Genomic DNA, 16195 nt, shown 5'->3' with positions numbered 1-16195 from the left:
CTAGAAGAAGTATCCAAGGCTTTCCAAAGGGTCAGACTTGTTTTGGGGATTCACATAAAACTGGAAGCTTTTGTATTTTGCAACTTCTTTATATTTAAACATATTTAAGTGTGGGTTTATGGACAATGTATACAAACCCTTGCATATACACATGGTAATCTAAATCATAGCATATTGTCTTTCTGATTGTAGGAAAATAAATGCATCTCTTATGCTCTCAGACAACCCCATCTTTCTCCCTCTGATCTGCTCATGGGTTTGAACTGCTGACCTTTTGCTAGCAGCTGAGCACTTAACCATTGCACTACCAGGGCTCCCTTTAGCTGGTTTCATTGTTTCAAAGGCCAATACCTTCTGAAAATTGATGTTTTCGGATAACTTTGAAATCCCTATTGAGTGGCTGTGTTCTCAGATGATTTTTCATGATTGCATTTGCAGTCTTATACTGGTCAACACAATAAGGTGCGGCTCATCTCTCGCCAGTGATTTTAGTGCTGCTGAAAGCTTTAGCAGATTAATGGTCTCAACAGAGATTGGTTCCTCCATTTCTCAACTGAGCAGGCTGAAGCAGTCTGGCCTTGCCTCCCCCATGCCTTTCCTGTGTTACCTGTGGGGAAGGCACCTGCTGAGGACACCCTCCTTTCTAATCTTCATCCCAGCACCTCAGTTACAATACTGAAGATGACCGGTTACATCCCTTTTAGTAGCAGACCTGTGTTGAATTTCTTGTTTTTCTAGTTTGTTTGTGTTAAATGTTTGGGTTTTGGTGTGTGAGATTTGTTGTGGTGGTAGTAGAAGGTGTGGAATTGGTCTTTTGTTCTGTTTTCCCCCCGTAATTATGAGTTTTGAATCAGTCTGTTGGCACCTTTAGGCTTTTGGCTTTCCTGTTGGCCCAGCTGTGTTCAGTATGGGACTTCCCCCAGGGAGACTAGATAGAGCATCTCTTTAGAAGACTTTAGAAGAGTTCATTTGTGGTGTGGTTCATGGTGTGTCTCTTGGAGCTGTCAATCCATTGAACACATGAATGTCATGTGGGTGTCATTAACAGAAAAGATCTCTTTGGGATACTCTATTTTTCTCCTCTATTTCGACTGTTTTTGTGACCAACAAATATAAGTCTTTGGCATTGCATGCATAAGCACAGAAATCTTGCTCATTAATTCGAGACACCTTAAAAGTAGTGACTAGAGCTGATATCATAAAGATACAGCTCACAGAGAGTTCTGAGAAGGCTTTTCTCCTCTCCCCCTTATTTTCCACTCACTCTTGGCATATGGATGAGGGCAGAAGACAGGAAAATGAGGGAGAGAGAGAAAACGAAATCTCCATATTTACAAAGGAGCCAAGCACCGTAATTAATGGACACCAGTTAGAGAAAAATGAAATTGTAATTTTGGTTTGACCCTAGGCTGTGTCATATAAAGCAAGCGGTATGCTACAAAGTAAAATTGCCTATTTATTGATTCCAAGACTTCTATGTAGACCCATGTGTTTCTATGATATTGACTGATTAAAGTGGCTGTAGGGAAAACAATTTGGGAAATACCCGCATGACTAAATGTAAATGAATTTCTAAAGGTAAAAGTAAATGTAGCGATGATAATATTTTCCAAAAAAAAGGTAAATTAGAAAGACTTCACTAAAACTTCTCTATGTTTTTGTGAAACTATGTTTTTCATGGCAAAATTTTTTAACTACCATTTTCTGTGCATATTTGTTTCATTTTTTCTTAATAAAATGTTTGTTTCTTTTGTTGATAATCAGACCCCAAATATTTGACTGTAAGCACATCCCTTGCAGTCATACTGACACCCTCTGGCACCAGAAAAACTGTCAAAGCAATTTTTGAAAAATCTGGTGGGAAGAAAATGCCATTCGTTAATTCAGTAACTGTTGCTATCTGTGTCTGACAGTAGGTCGGCTTTAAATGATGACTTTTAGACTTTTGATGTGTTATAAGCTCTAAATGGTTGGAAGATTTACTAGGTCTAGTTGAAAGGTTTCTACTCACTGTCAGCCTCCAGCATCTCTCTTGTGATTAATTTGAGGTGCCCACGGCCAGGAAAAGTATACCCAAGTATGCTTCAGAATAGTCTAATGTGCCACTGGAGTAGGTAAATCCATTTGACATGTAGGTCCATCTTGGTAAAATGGTACTATAGTTGTTTGCTCCCAGATATTTAAGTGAGTTGATGACCAAAAGGCATCCAAAAGGATGTCTGGATCTTTTTACTAATGTAGTCCTTGACCTACCATTGCTAGTTTTTCTTCCTTCCTCCAGTCAGGTTGACATTCCTTAAAGTTCTAATAAGCTGCCAGATTCAATAATGAAAACAGAATGAGAAAAATATTACTGACTTTGACTAGTATGTGTCAGATGATCTTAAACGTAAAAGTAAAGGGGAGGTCTTGGTTTTGACTGAGCAGTGTTTGGTTCTGTTGTATGGAAGATGGTCACCAGAAGTTAGAATGAACTTAATGGCAACTAGCAACAACTTGGGTTTAAAAATGAATCACTATATTAAACATGTTGTGAAAACAGTCATTTGTAAAGTTTTAATGTTTGTAGATAAAGACCAGAAAAAGTAACAGAAAAGCATAGCTTGTTTAATGTACATTTTGTGAAACATCTTACTGTTGTTAGTGGGGGTCTTTGCTGTTTCCTTTTGTATTCCAGGTAGTTCTATGCATAATGCTTAGCACTTACTGTGTGTTCAGTAAATGCTTAATGAATGGACAACTGGTCATTGTTACAAATTCGAGCTATTTCCTGGAGTGGAGTGCTTTTACCAAAATGGAGCAAAAAGTATAACTGCATGAAAAATATTTTTTAAAACAGAAAAAGAAAGTATAGATCCCCTTGTATTTAACCAAAAATGTCTTTTCTGCAAACTGGATAATTATCTCTTATTTCCCTTGAAAATCAAAAAGCATTTAGACTGTTGCTCACTGTTTAATTGATCTATAAAGTTTTTGCCTTTCTTCTCATAACAGATTCTTGTTTTCCCACTATCTTTCACGCTCTGGTAGGCCTTGGACCCAAATTATCACACTGACTGTATTTCTTTCCTGCTGTAAAGATTAGATGAGTGGGAATCTACACATTTGACAACAACCGTATGTAATAGCTTGTCTATGAGACAGTAAGTGCCATAATTTTCTAATTAAATTGTGGCACAAAGTCAAAGAGATTTGCTTTAAAATACTTATATGTATGTAAGGATTATAGGTAGAGACCTGAAAGGAAGGCAGAAATAAATAACCAACAATAAGAAAGCATTTGACTCTTTTTGCTTATTACTCCAGTTTGTGGAAACCTTTGGTATTTTTCTCTTCTTTCCTTTTTAATTTTTCATTTGGTGCCATTTAATTCATGACTTAGGCTTTTATGAGAAGATGGTATCTCCTTTTGCGCCTTATTCTATAAATATTTGAGTACTTACTATATGGCAAGCACCTTTAGGCACTGGAGATAAAACAGTGAATAAAACTGACATTATCCTCCTGCCTTCCAGATCTTAATAAGAATTCATGTTAATTTAGTTTTAATAAGATCAGAGAATAGGGCATTAGGTTAAGATGATGAGTTAGAAATGAAATCTTTCAACTGTTAGAAGTTCGTGTCTAAAAAAAATTACTGTGGTTGACAAACACAATTAGTCACTTAATATTTACCCTTTCCTCAGCTCAACTGCAAAAGTAAATATGTACATTTGTATGCATATATGTGTGTGTGCTGTAGGATAAGCACTGGGCTGCTAAGCACAAGGCCAGCAGCTCAAACCCACCAGACACTCCTTGGAAACTCTGTACAGGGTCATTATGAGTCAGAACCAACTGGACAATATATACAATATATAGTATATATACAATATGTAGTATTGTTGGGAGTAGGGAAGAGTTCAGTATTTCTTTTTTATCCTTTCTGCATTTACATACATACATGTGGACATACTCCCTTTATACCTTTTTTCTTTCAATGAAAATGGTATTATTCAATATCTTGAACAGTTGCGACATCATTTTTTTAAAATCTTCTATAGGCATCTTAATGTGTTGATATAAATTTTCTTATCTAATTCTTGAAAGCAACTACTTGATGTCCCGATGTATGGAGGAAGACTGGTATAATCTATTTAAAATTATCCCTGATGATCAGGTTTAAGACTGTTTTCATTTTATCAATGTTAGCAATAATATTAAGGAACTTTGGTAGCGTTGTGGTTACGAATCGGGTTGCAAACCTTAAGGTCAGCAGTTCGAAACTACTAGCTGTTCCACGGGAGAAAGATGAGGCTTTCTGCTCCCATGTAGATTTATAGCCCTGGAAACCCTGTCGCTTTGAGTCGGAACCGAATCCACGGCACATAACGACCACCAGTAATAATATTATAGTAACTTATCTTTGCTAAGCAGTCTAGCATGCTCAGTGTATACTTACCCACCTCATTCTTTAGTCACACCAGGAACCTACATTTATTAGATTGCTATGTGCCAGGCATTGTGCTAGGATTGGCTCATTTAGTCCTCACAACAGCACATTCATCCATTCAGCAAATCTTTATTGAGCTCCTTTTATGTGCCAGAATAGTTCTAGATGCTTAAGATAGGCCATCCATCAAAACCAGATAAAGATCCCCATAGGGTTGGTGCTCTCCTCTGGGGAGGCAGACAGTATACTGTAAATGTGGTTGTTGTGTTGTTGTTAGGTACCACAGATAAGTAAATTACTTAGTATATTGTTGCCCTGGTTGTTAAGCGCCATGGAGTCAGTTCTGACTCAGTGACTCTGTATAGGGTTTCCGAGGAGCAGCTGAGGGTTTCAAATGCTAACCTTAAGATTAGTTATCCAGTGCTTATCCTACAGTGCCACACCAGGACTCTACTTAGTATATTGTTGTCACTGTTACATGCTATTGGGTCAGTTTGAACTCATAATGACCCTGTATAGGATTTCTGAGAAGCGGCTGGGGAGTTTGAACCACTGGCCTTGTGGTTCAAACTGACCTTGAGGCCTAAGTGCTTATACTACAGCACCATATGAGGATTCCAGTTAGTAAATAGTTTGGAGGAGAGTGAAATAGAGATGAGTTGTTGTTAAGTACTAGTACGTTGGTTCCTCCTCATAGTAACCCAGTATAGGTTTCCAAGGAGCACATGGTGAGTTTGATCCTCCATCCATGTGGTTCAAAGTGACCTTGCAGTCCAGTGCTTATCCTATAGCGCCACACCAGGACTCCGCTTAGTAGATTAGAAGGTAGACAGTAGTATGGAGTAGAGAGAAACAGAGGAGAGTAAAGGGACTGTATTTATTTTCCAAGGAGCTCTGGTAGCGTAGTGGTTACGAATTGGGCTGTGAACCACAAGGTCAGCAGTTCGAAACTACCGCGGGAGAAAGAAGAGGCGTTCTGCTCCCGTAAAGATTAACAGCCTCGGAAACCCTGTGCAGGGTCGCTATGAGTTGGAACTGACTCCATGGCACTTAACAACAACAACAACAACAACATTCATTTTCTAAGAGTCCCTGGGTGGTGCTATGTTTAATGTGTTTGGCTGATAATCTAAAGGCTGGAGTTTTTCCATCCACCAAGGGTCACCATCGAAGAAAGGCCTAATGATCTACTTCCCAAAAACCCACCATTAAAAAACCTACACAACACAGTTCTGTTCACACACACACGGGGTTACCATGTGGCAGTATCCACTCTATAGCAGCTGGGTTTTATGAAATTTTGGGGCCTGCCATAACAGAATACTACAAACTACATGGTTTATCGGACAGAAATTCCCTGGCATGCAGGTCTAGAGATTGAGAAGCCAAAATGAGGGTATTGGTTGTTGTGTTGATTCTTTTTTAACTTTTTATTGGGAATTGAGTAAATATTTACAAACTGACATAACAATTCTTAATTTTTCCCCTGTTTCCTCCCCATCTTTGTCAGTAATAATTCAGTGAAAATATTGCCCTTTTACATTTGATAACTCTCAGGCCATTTAAGCACATGGATTATAATGAGACAGAGAACCCCCTAGTTTATTAATGTCTGACTTTTGTACAACCCATAGTTATGAATGACCCACGTAGTAAAAGTTTGAGGCATGTACAATGGTTCACAATGAAAACAACACAAACACTCCTTTGCAGTATGCTTCAAAATCTTACTGTTGCATTTGGATGCCGTCAGGTCCCCTCCAGTGAATGTCCTGTATGAGTTGGGGGTTCTGAGTTGTAGCTTGTAGGTGATGTGTTCATTCTTTTTCACGGTTTGAGAGCGAGCGTTCCATGCCGTTCTCCTGTCTTCTGGTAGCTCCTTGTGCTCCTTGATTTGCAGCGGCAGTATCACATTGTGTTTTTCTGCTGTCTCCCTGTCTCTGTCTGTCTTCTCTTTTATGAGAATACCAGTCCCATAGGATTAGAACTCATGCTACTCCAGTATGACCCCATGACCCCATGGTAACCTAACTGATAACTTCTTCAAAGACCCGACTTCCAAACAAGGTTATATTCACAGGTACTGTGTGCTAACATTTCAGTCTATTTTTGTAAAAGACACTATTCGATCCATAACAGGGTCAAGAGTGTGAAGGTGGGACATGTTGCAATTTTCAATAAGATTGTCAAAGTATACCTCGCTGGGAAAGTAACATTAGAGCACAATCTTGAAGAGGTGAGGGAAGAATTCATGTGTGTATCTGGGTGAATCCAGTGCAAAGGCCCTGAGGCAGAAGTAGTTTCACTTTTCTAAGAAACAGAAACCCACTCACTGCCATCAACTTGATTCTGACTCATTATGACCCTACAGGGTAGGGCTGTTGTTGTTGTTGTTGTTAACTGCCCCTGAGTGTGTTCCAACTCATAACAACCCTGTATAAGATTTCCGAGGAGCAGCTGATAAGTTTGAACTGTCGACATTGCAGTTCACACCAACTTTGTAGTCCAGTGCTTATCCTACAGTGCTACACCAGGACTCCATAGGACAGGATAGAACTGTTATAAAGAATTTCCTAGGCTAGAAATTTTTACAGAAGCATATTGCCTTATCTATCTCCTGGAATCCTGGTGTGATGCTGTGGGTTAATGCGCTGGACTGCAAGGTCAGTTTGAACGCAAGGTTGATGGTTCAAGCTCACCATTTGCGCCTTGGAAACCCTATGCAGGGTCGCTATGGATTGGAACTGAGTCATTGGTATTCAGCTACATCGCCTGAGATGTGGCTGATGTGGTTAGTACCCCAACACTTAACCCACTGTGCATGAAGGAAACCCAAGTGACTGGAATAGATCAAGGGAATGAACTACGGGAGGAGGGAGGAGAGGTCCGAGGATAAGGGAGAACAGATGTATCATGCCCAGCATGTTAGGCTATTTGAACGTCTTTGTTTAGAGTTTAATGGTGAGCCATCATATTGTGTTAGACAGAGTAATGCCATGTTCTTAATTAACATCTGAAAGGACTCACTTTAGGTAATGTGCTCACCTTAGATGTGGAGTGCTGAAGCCAAGAGCACACAGGTAGAAAGCTGCTGATGCAATCCTAGTGCAAGGTGATGGTGGACAGACCAGCGTGAGAGTGTTAGTGGTAAATGTGTAAGAAGTTGACTAGATTTGCAAATAGACCCAATAGGATTTCCTGATGGGTTAGGTGAGAGATGTGAGTGAAAGAGAGGTGTCAAGGGTAACTCCAAGGGCATTTTTTAGTTTTTGTTATTTATCCTGAACCACTGAAAGGGTGGGCTTTCTGTATGTTTAGATGAGAAAAGCTGGGATTGCATAGGGTTTTGGTTTAAGATCAGGAGGTTAGTTTTGAACATTTTGAGTGTGAGATTTCTGTTAGTCATGCAAGTGGGCTGTGAGGAAGGCAGTGGGCTGAAGACTATGGAGTTCACAGAGGAAATAACTGTGCCATAATTTAGGTCATTCTGTCATTGATGGGCATCTAGGTTGCCTCCAACTTCGATTGTTAGAAACATTGCCAGAAGGAACATTCTAGCACATACAGCTTTGGGATCAATTGTGACTCTTTCCATAAGTGGTTGTTTTTGTTAAGTGTCACCAAGTTGGCTCTGACTCATAGCGACCCTGTATAGGGTTTCTGTGGCTAGAAACCTTTGTGGGAGCAGAAAGCCTCATCTTTCTTCCACAGAGCAGCTGGTGGGCTCAAACCTTGTGGTTAGCAGTCCAATCTTGTCCTGCAGAGCCTCTCAGTTAAGGTCCTAAAAATTGGCATTGCTGGGTTAAAGGGTGTAAGTTACAAAGTACTTCCAAATTGCCCGTCTAAAAGAGGTGTCTAATCACTGTGTACCAAATAACTCATTTCTCTACATCTTTTCCAAAGCAGAATGTTAATGGTCTCTTAAAGTGTTGTCAGTTTGATTGGTGATGAGCCTGGCCTCTGCCACACTTTGTTTTTTTTATATACCGGTTGTGGACCTTATATTACAGATTCAAGTGTCCTCTAGTCTCAGAGGCGCTGTCTGGCAGCTGGAAGACATAGGAATTTTCCTTGCTCTGTGAAAGTTCACCTACCATGGGCACAATGGCAAAGCAGGTCATATTTCATAGGACAAAATAATTGCTTGAGGACTTAGCTCTCTGCAAGACGATGTGACACATCCAGCATTGTTCAAGCAGATAATTAAAGACTAATGGGTAGACAGTTAAGTAGCTGTTTTAAAGTACATCTCCTTTAAAAGGGGAAATTTTGAATTATAGCATCCTGGGAAAGAACAGTTCATCCCGACATTTGGACAACTTTTAATAGCAAGTGTTGAATTAAAATAGTCGGCACAACCAAAGTAGTTAGAATGTTGAGTGAATTCAAATTTCTTTTAAGTTATACCAGGTTGAATAAGCAGCAAGTTGAATTTTTTTTAAAACTAATTCTGTTGTATTATCAGATAAGCACTGGATCACAAGGTTGGTTTGAGCTGCAAGGTCAATTGTTAAAACTTACCAGCCTCCTTGGAAACCCTAAACAGGGTCTTTTAAGTCAGAACCAACTTGACACTTAACAACTTATTCTAATAGTTTTGGTTCCTCTAACTGCTGTCTGTTATATGCTAGGGCCTGAGGTTAAAAAGATGTACAAGATGCAGGCTTTACCCTCCAAGAGGGTTCAGGGCAGTTGGTGGTAGTTGGAGAAACAATATGCCCAGTGACAGTATAATGTCACATGGACTAGAAAAGACATGTGCCTGGGTTGGCAAACCTGCCATCATCTAGAATTCAGGTCAGAGATTGCACAGAAAACAAGAAAGGAGTTTGCCAGATGAACTAATTGAAATATTCTAGAAAGAGGATCCAAGTATGTGCAATCTAAAGAGTTGTGAGGGATAGGCAGGGGGAGGGACATGAAGGCTCTGGTATTCTCTGCCAAGGATCCTGGAACTTATCTTGAGAACACTGGAAGTCTTAGAAGAATTCAGGCAGGAGAACAGGGGTGGTAGGTGGTGACTGTATGCCTTTCAGTTAGTTCTTACTCATAACGACCTGTCAAGGGTTTCCAAGGCTATAAATCTTTACAGGAACAGAAAGCCTCATGTTTCTCCTTCAGAGAAGGCTGGCGGACTACAACTGCTTTGCTTTTGGTTAGCAGATCAACACGTAACCCTCTATACTGTCAGGACTCCTTAGGAGAGAATAGTATGCACCCCTCCCTTTTTTAAAAAAAATCTCTGGTAACCATTGAAATCAGAGAAGTTTCTAAGATCGTTAGACCAAGTCCTGCCCACCACCTGCTTTTGTAAATAAAGGTTTATTGAAAATAGTTCACTTTGGCTGTTTTCATGCTAGTAGTGACAGAGTTGTGACACACACCATCGGCCTACAAGCCCTAAATGACTTACTTTACACACAAAGATTGTCAACCCTTGATTTAAAAGATGAAATGAATGCAGGGAGGTCAGTAAGGAGGCTATGGCCAAAGGGAAATCCCAAGTTAAGGAAGGACAGCTTAGAGAGACATTTCAAAAGTGCTCAGGAGAAGGGAGTGTGAAGGATTTAATGAGAGATGGTGTGTGAGATGTAATGGAGAGGCAGATTTCCAAGATGACACTCACATTCCTGGGGAGGGTAACCAAATGCACTGGAAGGTCACAAAGAGTGTATAAGGGTAGATGTTTTGCTGTGTATTGGGTATGTGAACCGAGGAGTGGCATAAGGGGGTGCTTAAGTGGCAGGTTTAAGTGTGGGTCTGTTGCTATAGTGTCTTGTCGCGCTACTTGTGGATTTTATATTTATTAGCCCAGCCCCATCCTACTAGCCTGAAAATGATTCTTATTCTCCCCCAATTATAATGTTGGTTAACCATTCAAGGTTCAACTTCATGTCCACATGCATCAGGAAGCCACCCCAGCACACTTCATGCTGGGTGTTGTTGTTGTTAATGCTGTTGAGTCGGTTCCAACTCATAGTGACCCATTATAGGATTTCCAAGCAGCAGTTGGTGAGTTTGAACCAGTGACCTTGTGGTTCAAACTGACCTTGAAGTCCAGTCCTTTATCCCACATAGCAACAGTGAACCAACTACTGATACATGCAACATTGTGAACCTTAAAAGTCCTTTATCCCACATAGCAACTGTGAACCAAACTACTGTTACATGCAACACTGTGGACCTTAAATCCATTTTACAAAGTGAAAAGAAGTTAAAACCCCAACCTTCATACTATTTAATTCCATTCAGGACAGTCAAGAAAAGGCAAAATAATTTGGAACAGAAAACAGATCAGTGATAGCCTGAGAGTCGGGGAAGAGGTTGATTACAAAGGGGCATCAGAAAAAAATGGGGGCAGGTGTATAAAGGAAATGTTCTCTATCTTGTGTAAAGTGTTTGTTGCATGACTACATGCATTTGTCAACACTCAGAGAACTATCTGCCCAAACGTCTCCAATGCATTATAAGTAATTTTAAAAAACTAAATACAAAGAATATTTACCCTGAAAACAGTGCTTTTAACATTAGAAATGAAACATTTCTCAAAGAAACATATAAATGATTAAACTCTAAATAGTATCACCAGAAAGTCTTTAACTCTGTATATCTTTGTCTCTTTAGACAAACATTCTAATTTACTTATGTAGAATATATGTACTTATATATATATTCTAGGGTAAGTTTAGTATCTTTTTTTTTTTTTTGTGAATCACCATTTTTGTTTGCCTATGAAATCTTACTTGATCACATTGAAGATACATATTTATTTCTTAATTCCAAAACCTGATAGTCAAGGTATAGAAAAAGACACGTTTATCCTGGCTCTCCTTCATTTATCCATTTCTTCTTCTTCTTCTTTTTTTTTTTTTTTTGTAATGTTTATTGTGAATTATGTGATCGTTTACATGGGAGAAGGTTAGCTTTACCTTCATCCTATCGTATATCATTTCATTGCCATGGTTACAGTCCCCTCCATGCATCATCAACCAACCAAAGGGTATACCCTGCAAGCCTACCCCTCGGTCCTCAGCACACAGCCCCTTTCCCTCTGTGGGTCTAGAGTCCCCAGGCACTCCATCTGTGGTGTCACTGTTTCTCTGGGTAGGGTCCTGCACTCTGCTCTTCTCCCTTGATGGCCCCAGGGCCCTCCGCTCCTGGACTGCAAAGTCAAACACACCCCTCCTTTTGCTACAAAATGTCTACCTTTACATTTCCAACCCTCATAGTCAGTCCTGATAGCAATTATTCACTATTGTATCACAAGAGTCCTATCCTCATCTCCTTTCATCAGCCCCACCCAGACAGAATGGAGATTACTCAGTGGAGATTCTACCTTCCTCCTTGCCCTCTGGATCTAGGCTCCCTCTTGAAAGCTTGTAAGCCAGTCACTTCTTGCCTTTGTTGTTGTTGTTGTTAAGTACTGTGGAATCGGTTCCGGTTAACTTTCATAACTGCACAGGGTTTCTGAGGCTGTAAATCTTTAGGGGAGCAGAACACCTCATCTTTCTCCAGCGGAACCACTGGTAATTTCAAACTGCTGACCGTGAGGTTAGCAGCTTGATTTGTAACCACTTCGCTACCAGAGCTCCTTAATAAAAGTGATAGGCTTGCCTTTGTAGCCCCCCGATTTTTGGTAGCCAGTGTCCAAGTTTCCCTTCCCTGTCTACCCTGTGTATCGATAGGTGGGAATGATCCTCACTGTACAGATTTGTTCCCTCTTTTGAGCTACTGCATCCATAGGTGTAGGTCAAGTTCATCAAATTGTATCAGATTACTTCCATTTATTCTTACAATTCTTTCAACAAAAATTTATTGAATGCATTGTGCTAGGAATCTTCAGAAAGTTTGTGGCCAGATTTCATTATTATTATTTTTAATGTTTTTTTGTGGATTATATGTTTACGTGGGAGAACATTAGCTTTGTATTCATCCTATCATATATCGTTTCACTGCCACGGTTACAATCCCCTCCATGCATCACCAACCAACCAAAGGGTATACACTACAAGCCTGCCCCCTGGTCATCAGCACACAGCCCCTCTCCCTCTCTGGGTCTAGAGTCCCCAGCTGCTCCATCTCTCCACATCATCGTCTGTGCCTTCATCTCTGGTGTAATTGCTTCTCTGGGTTCATTATCTTTTTTTTTTTGGCTGTGTACATAGGGTGCTATATTCTCCACAGAGTGATACATGCTTAGGTGGTTTGGGCTTGGGCCAATGTCCCCATATGTACAGAACTAAATAAAGTAGGTCTGAAAAGAAGTCTGATTTGCCTTGATGTGGAAAGTGAGATGAGGAAGATGGACATTAAAACAAGGGATGTGTTCAGTCCTATGCTAATTCTGGTCTGGAATGCAGGGTAAGAAGGCAGCTCTCAGCATTGTCACTTCCAGGCTGGGGGTATCTGCCAGGCTTGAAGGGGCTTCTGCACCACATCTTTCCACTGAGCATCTGAGATCTCCTGAGCCCAGGCAGAAACTCCTGGTGCAGGCAGGCTTATTCCAGCCATAGTCCTTTTCACCAGCTCTACATGTTCTGGGGCCATGGGAATTGAGCTGTGGTTGCCCAGTGCTGTAGCTCCTTCATCCTCCTTCATCTTCACTTTCTAATGGAGGGTCTGGCAAATACAGTCCTAGGGCCTGGGTCCACTCCTGGATGTCGACAACTACTTCTTCTCCATCTCCCACAGGTGCCAACTCTACTTTCTCTTGTTTAGGATCTTGGTTTAGGGGTTGCTAAGAGTAGCCAGCTGGGCCTGCCCCAGCTTCCTCCTGCTCTTGTGTTCCTCACTGCTCCAATCTCCACTGCCTTCTGTGGGGCCCAAGTGAGGCCCCAGTTTCTCAGTCTGATTGAGGAAGATACGCTCTGGACTCATGATGTCTTCCCCTAGAACTACTGCTGCCATCTGGGGCAGGGGCCGCTTGGAGCCCGCGGTGGTTCATTATCTTCTAATTCCATTTTTCCATGAATGTTTTGAAGTCTTCTGGTGTATGCCAAGCAGTGTGCTTGGTACCAAGGTTACAATAATTAACCATTCTTGTCCTCATGGAACTTAAATTTTAGTAGAAGACATACACCCTTTATATTTGTCTACTTCCTACAACTCTAATGTATAATATTGCAAGATAGGTCTGAGATTTTATTCTCTTTAATATCCTAATTTTACTGATGTTGAAACTACATAGAAGTGGATCTTGAACTCCCATCTCACCACTAACTTTCATCTCTATTGTCCAGTCTGAACAGTGATTTGATGGCAGTGAAGAGATAGGAACTCATTGTTTTCATATGCCTTTTTACGATGGAAGCGTGTCTTGTCCTCTTTACTCAGTGTCAATCCTGAAGGTTGCATTTTCCTTTGTGTTATTAATACAACCTCACCAAATGTGTCACTTACTGCAAAAACTCTGTCTTAATGGAGTCAAGTTTAGGGAGGAATGCTTCACCCCTGTCCAAGTTCTCTCATGTAACATGCTCAGATCTGTGTTCTTGGAAACTGACACGAAGCATGAAGGAACACGGAGTCTCTGGCAACTGCCTACTTTTATCATTGCAGGAGCTGAAAGCATCAATTTGCATTTCATGCTTTGAATTGCTTGTAATATGGGTTTTTAGTGAGTCTTGGATGGGCAGATGAGCCAGAGCTTTTGGTCTGTTCATGAAAGGAGCCTCTGAGGAAAGTGAGAAAATAGGCTCAGAGCCCTGGGGAAAAAACCAAATGTGTATTGGAGAATTGAAAGCCAGATAGATTGCTACCCAGAATTGCCAAGGTGAGCTTCTCCAGAGCTTGCCAGACAGTTTGTAAAACTATTCACCGATTGAGTGCTTCTGTTTACTTCCCTTGTGTTAAATCATATGCAATGCAAAGTGGGGGAGCACATGATTAAGATTCAAATAACAGCAAAAAAGGAGCCAGAGAAGGAAAGATTTTTGGACCCAACAGTATTTACTGGGAAATCCCAAAAGACTTTAACCATGACCTTGATAGCAAAGCATTTACACAATAGTAGATTAAGATGGAAACTCCTGGGGCAACTGATTAGGCTAGTATTTTGGTGTATCTTGCTTAATGGGAAACCAGCAAGCCTTTGGGAAAATGCCGTTTCATGGTAGTTTCCTAACTGTAAAGACATATATTATCTACAGCAGAGTTGGGGGCTGATTACAAGCTGAGGAAAAAGCTGCGTCCCCCATCCCAGAAGGTCCTTCACTCCATGTTTGCATTTTCCAGCACGCAGAATGCAGGCACTGGAGCAACTTGTTTTACTTTCCAACTAATGAGAGTTTGCATTGTTTTTGAAAAGTCTGTTATTTGACCAGTTTGAAAATCTGTATATTCTATCATTATGTCTGTAAGACAGTTTCTTTTAGTTTGGAATGACTTTCATCTAGGTGTATTTTGAATATTTCTATGTTTTCTTGAGAGGCATTTAATTTCTAATATTAAAAGCACAAGTGTTTTTGGAGTAAATATTATTTTCATTCACATTTTAGATTTGTATACAACCAAATGGACTCTTTTGGACATCTGACAATTCTCTTGAATTATGAAACATGCATTTAGTCATGTAATGCCATTCTTGGCAGATCATTTGACCTGTATAAGACAGTTAACCTCCTCTGTGACATGGCCTTCACAATGCCTAATTGCTGATGGTTGTTAGGATTTAGTGAGCACCTTGGTAGGTAGAACTTGACGCCTAGTAGACATTCAGCAAATCTAGTTCTTAGGACACATATTACCAATCTGACTTCCATTTACTGCCAAGTTGACGCCAACTCAAGACCACCCCATGTGTCACTAGAACTGCACTCATAGGGTTTTTAATGCTGATTATTTGCAAGTAGAGTGCCAGGCCTTTCTTCTGGGTGTCTTGAAGTGGGCTTGAACCGCTAAACTTGTGGTTAGCACCCAAGCATGGTAGCTATTTGTACCACCCACCCAAGGGTTTATGTGAATTTATTTGGCCATGCCTCTCTTCCCCATGGAGTCCTGGTGTGGCACTGTAGGATAAACACTAGGCTGCTTACCACAAGATCTTACCATAAAACTGCTTCAACTCCTTCCTTGGAAGTGCTGTATAGGGTTGTTATGAGTCAGAACTGACTCAATGGCACTTAATCTTCCCCACAGGAGTCCTGGTGTGGCTCTCTAGAAGAAGCACTGGACTGCTAACCACAATGTCAGCGCTTCAAACTCACCAGTTGTTACTTGGAAATCTTATACAAGGTCAATATAAGTCTTAGAACCAACGCAGTTACACTTAACAACAGTAACAATCTTCCCCAAAAGGAGCTCTGGTGATGTAGCAGTTAAAGATCTTGTCTACTAGGCAAAATGGTGGTAGGTCAAATCCACCAGCCATTCCGTTGAGGAAATATGTGACAGTCTGCTTCCATAGAGATTGTTGTTATTAAGTACCATTGAGTTCTGGCTCATAGTGACGCTTTGTAGAGTTTCCAAGGAGTGACTGGTGGGTTTGAACCACCTACATTGTAGTTAGCAGTTCAGAGCTTATCCTACAGTGTCACACCGGATCACAACCTTGGGATGCCTATGGGACAGTTCTTCTCAGAACCAACTAGATGGCAGTGGGTTTGGTTTGGCTTGGTTTATGGTCTCTTCCCCACAATGTGCAAAGTCCATGAAGGTTCTCATTGGGTTTAGTTTACCTTCTTTGTATTACTGTCTGGCAAAGTACCCAGTGTATAAATGAATTAAATGAATTGCTTGAGTGAATGAATCTATGAACAAATAAGT

General features: G+C 40.6%; 1 protein-coding gene and 1 pseudogene across 6 annotated transcripts in view; one reads left to right on the top strand and one right to left on the bottom strand.

Annotated features, from left to right (window-relative positions):
* The window catches only part of MAGI1 (membrane associated guanylate kinase, WW and PDZ domain containing 1), a 900270-nt gene that overhangs the window by 595609 nt on the left and 288466 nt on the right, over positions 1-16195 (top strand). The window lies entirely within an intron of this gene.
* Positions 12818-13339, bottom strand: LOC102811218 (annotated as a pseudogene).

Source organism: Chrysochloris asiatica, unplaced genomic scaffold (genome assembly GCF_000296735.1).
Source record: "Chrysochloris asiatica unplaced genomic scaffold, ChrAsi1.0 scaffold00046, whole genome shotgun sequence".
Classification (NCBI taxonomy): Eukaryota; Metazoa; Chordata; class Mammalia; order Afrosoricida; family Chrysochloridae; genus Chrysochloris; species Chrysochloris asiatica.
Note: the sequence above shows the minus strand (reverse complement) of the source record. Positions and strands in the feature narration are given on the sequence as shown.